Source organism: Myiozetetes cayanensis, unplaced genomic scaffold (genome assembly GCF_022539395.1).
Source record: "Myiozetetes cayanensis isolate MyiCay16 unplaced genomic scaffold, myiCay2020 scf12, whole genome shotgun sequence".
Taxonomy (NCBI): domain Eukaryota; kingdom Metazoa; phylum Chordata; class Aves; order Passeriformes; family Tyrannidae; genus Myiozetetes; species Myiozetetes cayanensis.
In genome coordinates, this window is record NW_026086826.1 from 8097308 (window position 1) to 8112223 (window position 14916).

Below are 14916 nucleotides of genomic sequence, written 5' to 3' on the forward strand. Positions count from 1 at the left end.
AAATAGATTTTTATGTATTGATGTTTTGTTGATCAGAAAAATCTTTTCGATGCACTAAGCCGAGAATCTTCCAAATAAAAGTGACTTTCTTGACCAAAAATAAGTTGAGGGACAACGGTTTCAGCACACAGTCAGCCCCTGTGCTGATGAATCACTGACCTTTTCCAGAACACTGTTGTGAGGCACCAGCATATTCATGGGCTGCTTTGAAAGTTTTATGTAAAGGCTGCTGTTTATTTTTTTAAGGTAAGTGAGATTAAAGTCTCTAAAGAAATCGAAAGGTGGCCTGTTTATAGTTCTGTTTGTGATTCTTTAGGAGGCTTGAACTTTGAAATGGACAGAAATGTGAACTGACATGTTTGGTTTTCCCTGCAGTTGTTTCTGTGAAGCATTGAGAAATGTGTCCCTACAATGATACTGCAGGTTTACAAAGCTCTTGGTATTGATAAGAAATAGATAGTCAAGAGTAAATGGCTGAAAGTAACTGGAAGTGTCGAGTTTTAGGTGATAGAAACAGCTTTTACTTCTGTGTTGGCTTTAAGTGTTGGCTGTATCTTGCAACACTGGGAAAATGATATCAATTAATGTAAATGAATGGGAAGTTATAAAAGATACATCAAGGATCCTTCGTTGACATAGTAGTTTCTACTTGAGTTAGAATTCAGGAAAATTAGAATTTGGCATACATATTCATACAACGTTTTTGACTGCTAACTGGAGCAAAACAGGCTATATAGTTATCACAGGAATAGCACACTGAAAAATCAGTGTGGTAAAAGTAAATGACCATTATCATAATGCACACAAATGTAATTTATATATAAAGAGTGATTTGTGTTAGAGAGATAAATTATTTTGTTTTTGCAGGTAACTAATGTACTTTCCTACTTACTGTTTGTTTGACTGGGTTTCACTTAATTGAAACAAAAACATAGCACAATTTTATTAAATTTGGCTCTGAAGATTCTTTTTAGACATTGCACATTTGTAGATTTTAAGTTGCTTAGTCAAATCTTAATGAATGTATTTCTCAGCTACTGTTTGTGGGGAGGAATGAGTGTGAGCGTCATGCTTAGGGTATTAAACTCTGTCACTCCTTTAAATGTTACTTTCTAGAGAAAATTACAAGACATTGCAGATCCCAGGACCTTTTCATTGGGAATAATGGAATACTGCACTCAGTGCTTTTGTCTTTGACAGGTATTTGTTTTGTGAATGTGGCTTATGAGGGAGAAACTTTTGTATCACACACATGCAGAATCTGGGATATTTAGGAATGCTGATATTCAGATTGCCATAGCAGACAGGTGGAACAGGAGAAACACTTCTGAGTTTATATTCTTTCAGTGAAAAATTCCAGTCTGCTTTATTCCTGGATTATTACATCAGTAATTATATTACCCTTGTACTACTAGAAGGGATAAGCAGAGATGTGAAATATTGGTATTTATTTATTCTTCAAGAAATAACAGCCCTTCAACCTCAGCATCAAATAGGCTTAATGTGAATGGCAGAGGAAATCCATAAAGGGCCACTTAAACTATTCTAAAGGTCGTGAGTAGAGAAATCTAATTAATTTAAAAACACAGGTTGAAGACAAGCAGTGTGTGCCCAGGAACCTATGGGTGACAACACAAGTCCAGCCAGTTGACTTTTGCACAGGCATAGTTCTGTCACAGTAAAGAAAAAAAAAAGTGTAAAAAAAAAAAGTGAGAAGCTATGTGAAAAACAGGTGTGGAGTCCCTAAAGCACAGAGAATCTCCAGGTTGGAAGTGTGGAGCTGGAGTGCTCTCTGCATAGCTTGTGTGGTGTCTTCAGCCTGAGTATAAACTGAGGCGAGAGTTGTGTTCCTTAGGAAGACCAGTGAGAGAGAGCTTTAGGAAACGTTACTGTTGGTTTGCTTCCACGTGAAATTTGATAATTTGGAAATGCCAGTGTGTGACTGTTGGACCATATGCTGTGTTCTGAAGTTTTGGTGTCACTGTGTTAAACTTTTCACATGCTTTGTCCCTAGTGTACATTGGGCAAATGAAAACGTGGACTTCACTGTTGGATTCCCACTTGCTTTGTTGTTTTGTTTGTCTCTGTGTCCTCGAGTAGCAATTAGTAACTTTCATATGGAATTGTTTGCAGATAATGGTAGTGGCTGTACCCTCTGTATTCTGTCTCAGTATTATATAGAGAGCATATATAAATATCTTTGTCTTGTTTGCTACACATGTTAATTGTTACTTATCTCTCTGATATTTTGGTGACAGCTGGAGCTACACATCTACCTATGAGTCAGTGGAGTCAATGTAGTATCAGATGTTTAAGGGAATACTCTGAGGATCTAGAAAAATTCCAGTAAGCTCTGCTAGGATCCTCCAGGTGTTTCTGTCAAGAATTGCAGTCCATGCTACTTGTGTAGATTTTGCTTCTGTTTCTATCCTTTCCCCTCCCCCTTTTTCATTATCAACAAGGACATTTGATGTTTTTTGGGGATCTTTTTGAAGTCTGATTGCTTAATGAAGTTGAATCTGACTTCACATTTGGAAGTGCTATTGCCAGTTAACAATTTTTCTGAAAATTTTTTCTGTCGGATTTCTGTTATGGTTTGGTTCCAAAATAGTAACAAAGGTGGAAAGCTCCCTAATGGAGGCTTGAGGCATCAACTGATTCTTTAGACTGTGCTGCCGAGCCCTGGTGTGGGGGATGGCTTTGTATATAGAGCAATGCAGTAATGGATCTTCACCGGTCTCTCCCTGGTTTTTGGCCTGACTCGAGCTGAATTGACATTCACAGGAGTTACAAAAAGCACTAAAGCCTAATATAGACAAAGCTGGAAGTATTTGTTTGTGTTTTTTCCTGCTATTATCTATGTTTGAAAATACTTCTGTGCTGTAGAATTTGGCTTGGTAGCTATTTTAGGACTGTTCCCCAGCTATTTTTCATTAGTGGCAGAGGAATAAGGCACGATCAAAGATGCTGTAAGTGTTTTCAGCCTTTCATTGTGTTGAGAAAAAAAAATCCCTTGTCCATGTAAGAGCTGGAAAACAAACACTATGTACCAAATTCTGACTGCAATGACTATAGTGTTTCATTGTGAATTTTACTTATTGACTGCTTGTACTTCAGTTTTGCTGATGAGCAGCTGTGGGCCGGTGTAAGAAGGCAACATGTTTAGTGCATGTCTTCAATTCAGTGCCTTTTTTTTTGTTAGTGAAGTGGTAGCTGGGAGGAACCTGTCCTTCCCTCTTCCCAGCATACAGAGTATCCAGAGGTCACTTCCTATCAGGTGATAAATTGAAATTAGGCCGTGCTTATGTCAGAGATTCCTGTGAGCTCTATCAATTACAGAAGTGCTGTAACTGCCCCAGTAGCACCTACCAGCCTTATTTCTGCATTCATGCAGTTTGTAAAAATACTGTGACTGGAAAGGGTTTGCTTACTTCTGTGAGATACTGGAGCCTTTTTAATAAATAATAGAACTCAAACTTTATAAACGTGCTCTGAGTACAACGTTCGTATTTTACCGTAGATTCCAAATTTTATTTATGGAAGTAATATGGGTGAAATACATCAGCAAATTCATAACAGATTATCAAAGGACAAACATACACTGGTGCATTTTCCCAAAAAGTAGCATGATGCACTTAAAAGGAGTTGGTAAATGTTCAGTGTAAGAAGAAGATCAAAGAGCTTTCTAAATCGCAGAATCGCTTCTTTGTCTGGGAATGACACCGACTATTAGAGGAGCTCTTCTGTTTCCACGTTCAGTTTTGTTGTGTCAAAACTCTGCTTTGAACTCAGTGTACACGTTGACTTACCTGTTTGCACTCCAAGTGAGAGCTAGAAGATTGATTTAGGAACACTAAAGTAAAGGCCAAGCCATTTGAAACTGTGAAACTATGAATTTATAGTGGGTATAGTTGTTATAAATTCAAGAATTGGCAAATTGTATACGTATGCATAAAATTTATTGCTTGTTCAGTTGACCAGTCAGATTATTGGAAGTTTGTAAGATACTACAGGACAGAAGTTGTAGATATTTTCAGATTTGTGAGGGTTTTGTTTCCTAGTTATTATTTACTGTACTTTTCTTACATTTCTTTTAACCTGGTCAATGAAACTTTTCTCATTTTTCCTTTTCTTCTTCAACAACTTTTGATTTTTTTTCTTTCCCCTTTCTCCTTTTTTATCCCATCTTTCTCCTATAACACCATAATTCTGAGGTTTTTTCCCAGAGCTGTCTGGGTACTGATTGCCCAGCAGGTTGCTGCTAAAATACATATAGCAACAGTCCTTTGGATTTGTTTTTACTGTGTAAATGCTAGTTTTCATGACACATACATATATTTTAAATATGAGTGTAGAAAATAGTAAGTGAACAATATGATCCCATAATCCTAATTTCTGTAGGAGATTAAAGGTGCAACACTTGAAAAGTGATAGCATTTGAACACTTAACCACTGTGTAAGTCCTCTTATTTGTGTTACTGGGACTGTGAACACTGAGTTCTCTTTGTAGGCTGGAGGAGAAACAAAAGTTACATGGTTAAAATATACCCAGCAAAGCAGTTGTGTCAATGTAATTTTTATTCCCTATCTGCACTGTAATGCAGATAAACGAACATTTAATATGAATTCAGATAATGTAAGAGGAAAGTTCCCTCATTGTATATTAATTTTTTTTTCCATTTATCTAAGCAGTCTTTTGGAAATTGCACGTTTTCCTGTGATACTGTGCAAGTGCATGCTGTAGCTTGGAAATACATGCTATAACTTGGAAATACGTGTTACAGATTGGAAATACATGCTGTAGCTTGGAAATGATTTGCTCCTGAGACTTGGGTTTTTAGAGAAAGGCACAGGTATCCCATTTACACCCTTCTGGGGGTTTGTACTTCAGCACACAGCTGCTGTTTCTGTTTGCCAGTCACACTGGTAGTTTATCAGAGCATATTGGCTGCCATCCTGTTACGAAGGCGCATTGTGAGTGCCTTATTGGTTAATTCAAAGTGAGTATTTTAATGATCCGTTATTTGGGGAACTTGAAAGTGTGTGCAAGGCCCACTTCTGAGGTTATATTATTAACAGATTACTTTAAATAGCATATATATTGAAGCAGCCTCTTAGCTGAAACATCAAATTGCATTGATTGTAGTAATTCCATACTGAGTTTTTGTATAAATGATGAAGGCAGAATAAAACCCCAATGTAATTCATGTGTTTCACAGTTCTTTCTTGACTCCTATAAATGAAACTTTAAAAGGTTGTTACTTAAGCATCAGTCTGCCTTTGTGCTTTTGTGCTTCCAATAATTATATTGGTGTACTGACTTAATAGCCTCTATATTGTATTTACCTTAGTTTCGCTTAACAAGTCACCCATAAAATGCATTTTAACCTATCATCTCTGGAATTTACACGTAGATTTTTTTTTTATTCCTTTTTTAATACTCCTGTAGAGTGAACCTGGGTTTTACTGTGCTTGCCAATTAGAAATTGCTTCTGAGGCTCATGGGCAATAGAGACATGTATGTGTAGTGGTTTTGTTAACCTGCTCTTTTCCTGGTTTTGTTTTTGTTTTTTTTGGTTTGTTTTTTTTGTTTAGGTCTTGTTTGTTTGGGTTTTTAGTTATTGAGCTTAATTCGTGTACCCATGGCTTTTAAATACTGCTGTACCTTCTGCTTTGAGGAAATATATAGTTGTGCCTCCTATGTGTTCAACAAAATGTGTCTTAACTAGAGGTTTCAAGCATAGATGCTTGAGAGAAGTGGGGAGCTGGGCTTGCTCCCACAGTTCCTGGGCATGAGGAATAATGTGGTGTGGTTAATAAGGTTGTTTACAGCTGGTGTGTTTACAGCACACCAGTGGCTCTGAACAGTAATGCTGAAACGTGGGGTTTCTCTTTTTTTTTAACCTAAGGAAGAAGGATGGGCAGGAGGAAAGAAAACAGGTGCAGAAAGAAGTGAATGAGGAGGGAATGTGAGGGGGGAAAAGAAGACAGACAGGGGAAGAAAACGGGAGTATGTCACAGGCTAAGGAGGGGTAAAGAGGTGGGGAGTCGATGGCTGAGCAGAATCAACCACCGGATCAGTGGACAAAAGAATTAGAGGTTTCTCAGTCTTTATCTATGTGAAAAATGTTGCATCTGAGTTTAGGAGAATTTGGTGTTCCTGAACCTCTGTAAGATTTCTGATAACTGTGTTACCACCCATAACTCATTAATAATAAATTCCTTTAAATGTTTTTGATTTTTATCTGTTAAGCCTTTATCTCCTGTGACTGCCAACAGTGATCCAGAATTATGGGCACTTAGCATTACAGCTGAAACTTCCTTGAGTCTGACATAAATTTCAGGTAAATGTCCTGATTGCTCCAGTTGTATAATATATGGGTGAGGGAGGGAAAGGCTTTGCAGTGAACCTGAATACAAGTTACTCAGCATTTCTGTTGGTTAGTGCTCAGTCCCTTCAGCACTGGTAACAGTGTGTTAATGGACCTCAGCAGAGATGGGAATAGCAGTTTCAGCACACACACTGTTGCCATGGATTATTGGGTTGTGTGCAGTGAGTTCGTAGTTACAGATGACTTGAGACGTAACGCACTGTGAGCATCAGCAGTGATGTGAGATCATGATCACAAACGTGGGAGTGAACTTTGCTACACTGACAACAGTGTTTTATAATGTGCTTGCTGTAGTATGAATAGAAAGGTCGATACAAAGTGGCAATTAAAAGTTACTGACTTTCAGGTGATTTCAGGTTGAAGGGAGTGTGAGATCAAAATCCATAGATCTCTGAATTTATTTTCAGGGATGCATGGTAATCCAGCTCTACATAACATAGGATTTGAGAAATAGTAACTGTTTATTGTCTGTAATTATGATATTTCTCTAAAATGTGTGTCAGATTGTAGAACTCTGTTATCAGATGAGCAGAAGTGACCACTGTAGTGTTGGAAACTGGAGTGTGCTGATAAAGGTGGCTTTAGCAGCTGACTGATGCTCTTCAGTAGAAAGGGACTGTGGACTTCTAGATTGTTTTTCTGTTCAGCTTGTCCTTTCTCTAAAGAGCAGCTGAGGGCATAAATTGTGTCACTTCTGGCAGCTTCTCTCTCCCCAGTGGGTACAACTGGAATTGATGGGCTGGTAAATGGTAGCAAAGCAGTTTTGCTTTTTGCCCGTTGTCCTTCTCATCTGTCCCATTGTGGCTGTGTTGACAGTTCTGGTTTTATTATCAGATAGAGACTTTGCTCACAGCACCCACAGGTATCTGCCCCTCGTGGGCTTTATAAAAAGGACAGTTCCTTGGCAGTGGGAGGCTTTTAATTACTGATTCTAGGATACCTTATTGCACAAATCTGAGGAACAGCTGAAACAATGTTGAGCCTATTTGGGTTTCGTTCTTGTTCCTACCCTACATTAGAAAGAAGAAAAATTCATGAGGTATGAGAATACAGGGTAGATCCACTCTGAGATACATGGTGTGTGGCTTTAAATAATTTTAGTCTTCAAATCTATTAAACACTATAGTCAAACTCATGTTTCTCAAATACAGAAACATATAAAAATTCATCTTATAAACCTACTTATTCTACATGTTTAGTTTGTATTTGAATAAAGATAAATAACAGCTTCAGATCAGTATGTTAAATGGATGGATTTTTTTCTAAAAAATGCACATTGTTACACTAGATGGTATTGCATGGAATCCATGCACAAATTAAGAAACATGATTTCATATTAAATTTATCTTTAATGCATTAGCTTTTTGTGGCTTACAATATTTTAAACTTGGGATTTATATGAAGCGAAGTGTTACGAAACATTAGATATAAAAACCAAATTTTGAAGTGACCTTTGTGAGCGTATGAGTAAGCTCAGGAAAGGATTTTCTCCTTTTTTTTTTTGTTTCCAACTGTATTCCTCTGGAAAAACTTGCGTGGAAGGCAGAATTGCAGTGTAAACCTATCTATTTGTTCTTCCCAAGAGCAGGGATGGGTCCTGTTCCAGGCAGTCCCAAGCAGTTACATAAGCAGGACGTGGTTCCTGTCTCCAGGTGCTCAGGGCCCGGCTGAGGCTGCTTGGCAGGGCTGGGGTCATGTCAAGAAAACAAATCAATTGCCTTCTCCTCCAAACAGTCAAAAGGGTAGGAAATGGAATGTATTTTCGACTGTAAAGTGTTGTAAAGCAGGTGTCCTTTCCAGTTGGGCTGCTTTTACTTTCTGGAGCAGAGAGGTTGAGGATGCTGATGGAGTTTGTGTTACTTTTGACTGTGATGTTTCCTGCAGCACCTCTTGGAAGCTGCTGCTCTTTTGAGGGCCTTGCTGCTGCTCAGGATGTGTGAATGTCTCCTTATGGAAACTTGGCTGGAGACAAAAGTGAAATAATGGCTTTAAAATGGCATGGGGAAAAGTCAAGGCAAAAGATGTAAATATTAGTGAAATCATTAGGGAGACTGTTCTGCTTTAGGCATCGTCTGGCTCTGTTTGCTCAGTTGATTGGAAAAGAAGACAATTCACTGCAACATTGAAATAGTTTCTCTTCGTCAGCATTCACGGGTAGTGAGCTGGTACAAAGTGTTGTATTACACAGGAATAGCCTGCCATGCCCCAGTCTGCTCTTTGGTGCGTTTACACTGGGTAGTAGGAACATCAGCAAATTGTGGGAAGTAAAGCTGAAGGATGCTTGGTCATCTTGAGCTTTTGGTGCAGGGAAAGGATTAGCAACAGTTGTATCTTGTTTGTATTTGTTACATCTCATCTCTTGCTGCTGCTGCTGTTAGTATTTCTTATTAAAGGGATTTATGGTGAGTTTTTAATGGGAATTTCTAATCCTGAGCTGTGGTTTAGACCACATATTTTTAAAAAATTCTGTTGTCATTTGCTGAGTCTCCTTTAATAAATTAGAGTTTTGAAAACCATTATTTTCTTCTCTGGTTGCCTTGCATGATTGCTGCTTTTATTTTTAATAGAACACTTCATTTTGAAATGTTTCATTTGGGGCCTAATCTGAAGTCCTTGCCATTGCAGGCGTTTTCATGTGTGTGACCAATATTGTTACTGCTGTGTCACAAACTCTTTGTAACACTCTATAACACTTAATAACCTCTAGATTTGGCACACACCAGGTAGAAAGAGCTCCACATTTTGGGACAATATTGGTTAGGGGTGTGGTAAATTGCCAAGGTGTGGTAAATTTTTCCAAGTGTTACATCACTTGAGTGAAGAACCCCCAACTTTTCCGCTTGTGAGATGTGAAGCTTCCAGAGTATTTGATCAGATAAAGTAATTCATGTCGTATAACTGATGTGTGTCCTGTTTCCCTTCTTGTTTAAGGACACTGATTTCCTGTTGATGGAACCCCCTGCTCTGGGATTTCTTCTTGCAGTTTGTATTCCTGCAGAGTTGGGCCCTGAGCACGTCCCTGTCTGTAGTCTCTGCATCTCCCATCTGATGTTTCAGGGTGTAGACAAGGGATGAAGTGAAGATACCAGCATTGAAATGTGGGTTTGCATTGGAGATAATGCCTAGTTCAACTAATCTAACCATAATAAAGTGCCTTAAAATGGCTGCAAATGTCTCCCTGCCTACTCAAAGACATCTTCTCCCTGGTAGCACATTATAGAGGATCTCTGGTGTGGTTAGGAGCTGGATCTTTGCCAGTAGATGGAAGCATTTTTTAGCATCTCCTCAAGCTTTGAGCATTTTCTGCATTTTTTTAACATAGTATCAAAATTGCTTCTTTTTCAGTCTCTTTCCATTTATTATAAGCTATTCCACTTTGTGCTACTTCAGATTACTTCCATTTAATGTTGTAAACACTTTTTACTTTTTTTTTTTTTTTTGTGGAAGGTATTTCTAATTCTCTACTTTTAGAGTTCTTTGCTTCTCTTCTTCATCCCTTCTTTATTCTGTGCACGTCTCAGCTTGTCACATTTCTCTTCAATTCCTGTTTTGCTTTTGCAGTAATTGGTAGTCTCCTTCTTGGAGTTCCTGAGGGAAATCAGACATGGAGGGTATAACCAAAGCAGCACCTGAGTGATGCCTCTGTAGGGCAGGAGACAGAGATGTTCAGCAACCACCAGCAGAATAGATAAGAACTCAGCTGCTCAAAGCAGCAAACCAGGCCAGCAGAGACACTGGGCCTCCTCTCTTTGCAATGAGGTCTCAGTAAGCCCATAATCTGTAGGTGGAAATGTATTTTTTTCAGGTGTGATGGAACCCTTATTTAACAGTGTGTGTGATTCGTGAAAAACCTAATAATCCTGAGGTCATATGTTACTTGTGAGTGTTCGTGACTCTCATTTGTAGTTATTCTTTTTGTCCCAGTTTTTTATCTAAATATACTTCTCTTACATTAAATTCTTATCGAAAAAAATAGTTTGGGTCTGTTGCCAACTTGTTTTACTTTTTCATGAAACCCAAATGTTATGATTTACTTTTTTTTTTTAATTTGCTTTCTGTTTAAACATATTACATTCATATCTGTAAGCTTGCTTTGATTTTTGCATTGATCTTTGGGAGGGGAAATGGCTGCTGAGAGTAAATATTGACCTGTAAACAAAAAACTCCAGGACCTCCAGGTAACAGCTCTTCCAAGCTTGCTTTGGAGACCCGGGAGCCATTGATTAGATCTGTGTTCCTCTGTGCCCGATGGTTACGGACAAAAAAGTCATTACCTGGGAAGAATGGAACAGGGAGAGCGGAGCAGAATGAGAACAATGAATAATAAAGCTGCTCTGTTGCCCGGGATATCACTGCCTAGAAGGCTTGGTGGTTCAGAGCACCGGTGTCAGCACAGTGTCAGCTGGGGGCTGCCAGGTCTGATCCATTCCTGAGCAGGGGAGGTTGAGCTCTGTGGTTAAGGTGGGACTGGTTCCTGTGAAATGTGTCCAGCGTTCGGGGTGCAGCTGACAGGCCTTGTCACAAATCCCAGGCAGGATTGTCATTAACTGATCCGTCTTTTCAGAGGGGTCATGAAAACTGAGTCGTTTTCCTCCGGTGCAGGCCAGGAGAGGCCGTGGTGGTGGCACAGAGAACCTTCCCCACTGCCACACTGCATGACAGGCCTTTGAAAAACCTTGTTCTGAAACCTTTCAGTGGAATTAAATGCATAGGAAGCCTGGGGAAGAACACTGTGTTAAGATAATATCTACTACTTCCCAAATATCCAAAATTCATCTTAGTTTACAGAGGTGGAAGTATATATATAGCATCAGAAATTGTACTTGTATACAGGAAGAGTTCTGTTGGCATCCAGAGCTGTGGGATTCTGAGTTTGGAAACAGTACTATCAGAGTGCTACTGTTCAGTTCATTAGTTTCCTGGAATTATTACTGTAGCTTATTTCTGAAAAGAATAATAAACAACCCTGGGAAAATTGTAGTGTAACATTCAATATTGCTTTCATACATGGGGAGATTTTTTTTTTTTTTTAAATTCTGTTCATTTTGCTGGAGGTTTAAGATTTTTTTCTAAGATACTGCATCTTCATCAGAGCACTAATAACTATTTCAACTACTTAACAGGTCAAAATACCAGCACCAACAAACCTTAAACCATGAATTTAACTTCTCTTACTCCATGTTGCACTTTTTGTTATAAGCTCAGTCTGTTTTCTCTGCCCATGGCTGTGTGGGATTTTTGAGCTATGCTGAGTGTTAAGATGCAGCCTGTGAAAATGAGCACCTGACCTACAGAAATGCTGTAGCTGGGAGAGCAAAACAGTTTCTTCTGAAGACATTTTTTTTTTGGTCTTCCCCGCTAGTGAATGTTGATGCTGTTGTGGTTTTTTTGTGAGAAGAAGCCTTTAGGAAATGAAGGGAGCCTAAGATTGTAGGGGGAATAATTTGAAGACAAAACCAGTTGTTTAGCTGTAACAAAATCAGTGGGAAGCTGATGAATACAGTTTACAGAATTCAGAGGGCTGTGAGTTTTTGTTGAGAAGCAAAGCTACTATCTCTTTATTTTTGGAAGACCTATTGTAGTGTAATATAATTAATTTCAGAGTCTGGTTTATAAATTGTTACAGTCAAGGTCATCAGGAACACAGGGACAGTTGGAGTTGCTGCCTTACTCTGAGGATTTCCAGTTAAGTGAAGAATAACAGTAGGCAGGCAGCAATGTAGGCTTTATTAGCAACATTTTTCACCAGCCTATTGGAGAGCAATAGTTGGCACAGTGCACAGATCCCTGAATTTAAAGCTGCAAACCTAATCCAGATCCTTGGAAACTTGCAGCACTTGCCAAATGTGCCTGTGCTGGCTGCAGTCACATGTTGAAAAAAACATGGTTTGTGGTGGAATTGCCAGTCATAAAATACATGTTTGTGTTTTCTTTCTAGGATCAAGTAGAACACCCTGATTCAGCAGAGCTGGCTGGTTGTGCTGCAGTCACCATGAGGGGGCACAGGGTCATTCGTTTCCTACCATATGTGTAAGAGAAAAAGGTAAGAGGCAAGTTCTGCTTCAGAATAGAATGATTCATTATGTACCTGAAATACACAGGGTTTTATGTATTCTCATGGATATATGTTTATACACATAGAATTTATGTATGGATGTATCTCTTATATACAAGATGATGGAGTATTTTTAACATTTTGTAATTTTGTTTTTCACTGAGAATAATCGCCTTGTTTTAGTGTGAAGATTGTGTCTTATTTTGTTTGGGAGAGGGGGGAGGTGGGCAAAGTCTTCTTGCTCAGCCTGTGCTGTAGACAGATCTCATCAGTTAAAAATACAGCTATTTCTGGACTCTGAACAAACTGTTCTTCACAGCAGAGGTGCTTGGCTGCTTCCTGCAAGGGCAGGTAATACACACATCACCAAAAGGGAGCTGGAACAATGTTTGGACTTGGCTATTGTTTCTTGGGGTTGAAGGAAGTCTTCAGGAGTACCAGACCTAATAAATTAGTTTGCCCAGTTGATCTGCAGTTCCGTGTGGTCACGCTATGGGAAAATGACATTTTCTGGGTGTCTGATTTTTATCAGGAAGAATAAGCAATGTTCAGTTTTTCTTTGATCATATCCCTCGTGACTTCCATCTTAGGAACTTTTCATGTATACTTTTAGTGAGGACTGTAATAAAGTGCATTTTGTTTAGTAAGAGATCACTGAAACATGTAGGTTCACAGTTTCATATTGCAAGAGTAGTCTCCACAGGACAGCATGATGGAAATTCCCGAGATCTTATTCTGCTTCTGTACACACTCTCTGATTTTTAGGCCTTTGCTGTGAGGCTCATAGTTGCATGTTGTATTTTTTATTGCAGAGTTTTAATGTCATTGTGTGCTGGTCATCCACTGTTGAGGACAATTTGAAAGACTTAGGGCTGTCAGTTCCTGTGGGGAAAAAATCCCACGGGTGATTTAGGATGTGCAGTGCAGAATGTCCTGGGTTACATAATCCCTTATCACAGAGACCAAAACAAATCCGAGTCTTGCTGCTTTGCAGGTACAACACAAGGCCAGTCTCTTGGTCCAGCTCATTCCCCAAGAAGGAGCTGGCATGTGGGATATCTGAGCTGGCTTGAGAGGCAGTCTCCAAGGTTAAGCCTGTTCAGAAAAACATCTAATTTTAAGGAAGGTTTTTCTGTCCTTTATTTCTGCCTGCTTCCCTCCCCACTCTTCAGCTGAAGTTTGCCTTCTGTGTGAATGCAGTGGTGATGAGGTAATTCTGGGTACACATGGCACAGACATTCTGGGCCGTGCACCTTTGTGCTTAGACATCAGGGGACAGTAGAGCATGTAAACTTCATAAAACATAAATGCTTGAGTTTCAGAAAAGAAGGTGGTGATAAGCCCATGCTGTTGTATGAAGACATTGATAAGTAAAACACAGAGTTTCTGAATTATGCATGATCTGTGATCCAGTGGGAGCTTGAAAATAATCTGATCTGACAGGCTGCATGTTTTAATCTGCTTTTTGCCCTGGAAGACAGAAGATGATTCTGCAATGGGTAACAAGTGGTCTCAGGTTCTGGACTTACTATTCCAGTGGATGGTACCATTGTATTAATCTTTTTTGTGCACACAGTTAAAATAAAACATGTAACTTTAGTATTTAATGGTTTGCTTTGCCTATGGTTAGTCTTTTCTGCCAAATCTTTGCAAGGAGGACTGTATTTTTGAAAAACCACCTTGTGCTTTTCACTCGGTGGTGGTTTATGTCTCCTTCTCCTTGCACTGGCACAACATCCTCTCCTTCACGTTGTTCATCCCAATATGTACTAACTTAGGAAGTGCCTCCTTTTTGGCAGCATGCAGCTAAAATTGCCATTGAAATGTCTTCCTGATTTACTCTTGGTTTTATTCTCCTTTTGAGTTGTGTGTTTGCTCCTGAGCTTCTCTCCATGCTATGACTTACAGTAGGTGAGCAACACTAAAGAGTGCAACTTATACAACTATGAAGGATCTTTTAAAAATGTCATTCCAACCTTTGTACTAAGAGGAACTTTGGGACTAGAATAATTCCAGAAGTGTTTACAGTGGTACCTGTGAGTTACAGTCAAAAGTTTCAAAACACCTGTAAAGGAATATACTTCTTTTTCTTTATGTTGGGTATTTCACAAAAATATTCAAAGTAAAATTAAATTCTAAACCACAACTACCTAATTATTACAACATGCTGTGCTAGAGCACTTTATTTTCTGTTTTGATCTTGAGTTGCTGGCTGTGGAGAGCTGAGCATTAGATCTTCAACTGGCAAAAAAATGAGTTGCTGACAATGTATAATCAGGAAGCGTCGCTGGGATCTGTTAGAACACAAGGACTCGTCCTCCTCCTCTGTCAGACAGAGGGCATTTAGGACTTGTGTGGCTTTGCCAGTGTGTTTTGCCCTTGGACAGAGATTTCTAGAAAAGCTGCTGGGGTTGTTGTGTTCTTTAATAGAATAATAATAATTTTAGACGTTAGAGCTGAAGATTTGCA

The 14916-nt window shown here is 39.0% G+C and overlaps 1 protein-coding gene across 1 annotated transcript in view; it reads left to right on the plus strand.

Annotated features, from left to right (window-relative positions):
• ZFYVE9 (zinc finger FYVE-type containing 9) overlaps positions 1-14916 on the plus strand; it is a 51744-nt gene that overhangs the window by 2065 nt on the left and 34763 nt on the right. The window contains exon 2 of the mRNA XM_050306319.1: positions 12331-12435. The gene's annotated coding sequence lies outside the window, so the exon portion shown is untranslated. The remainder of the gene's footprint in view (positions 1-12330; positions 12436-14916) is intronic.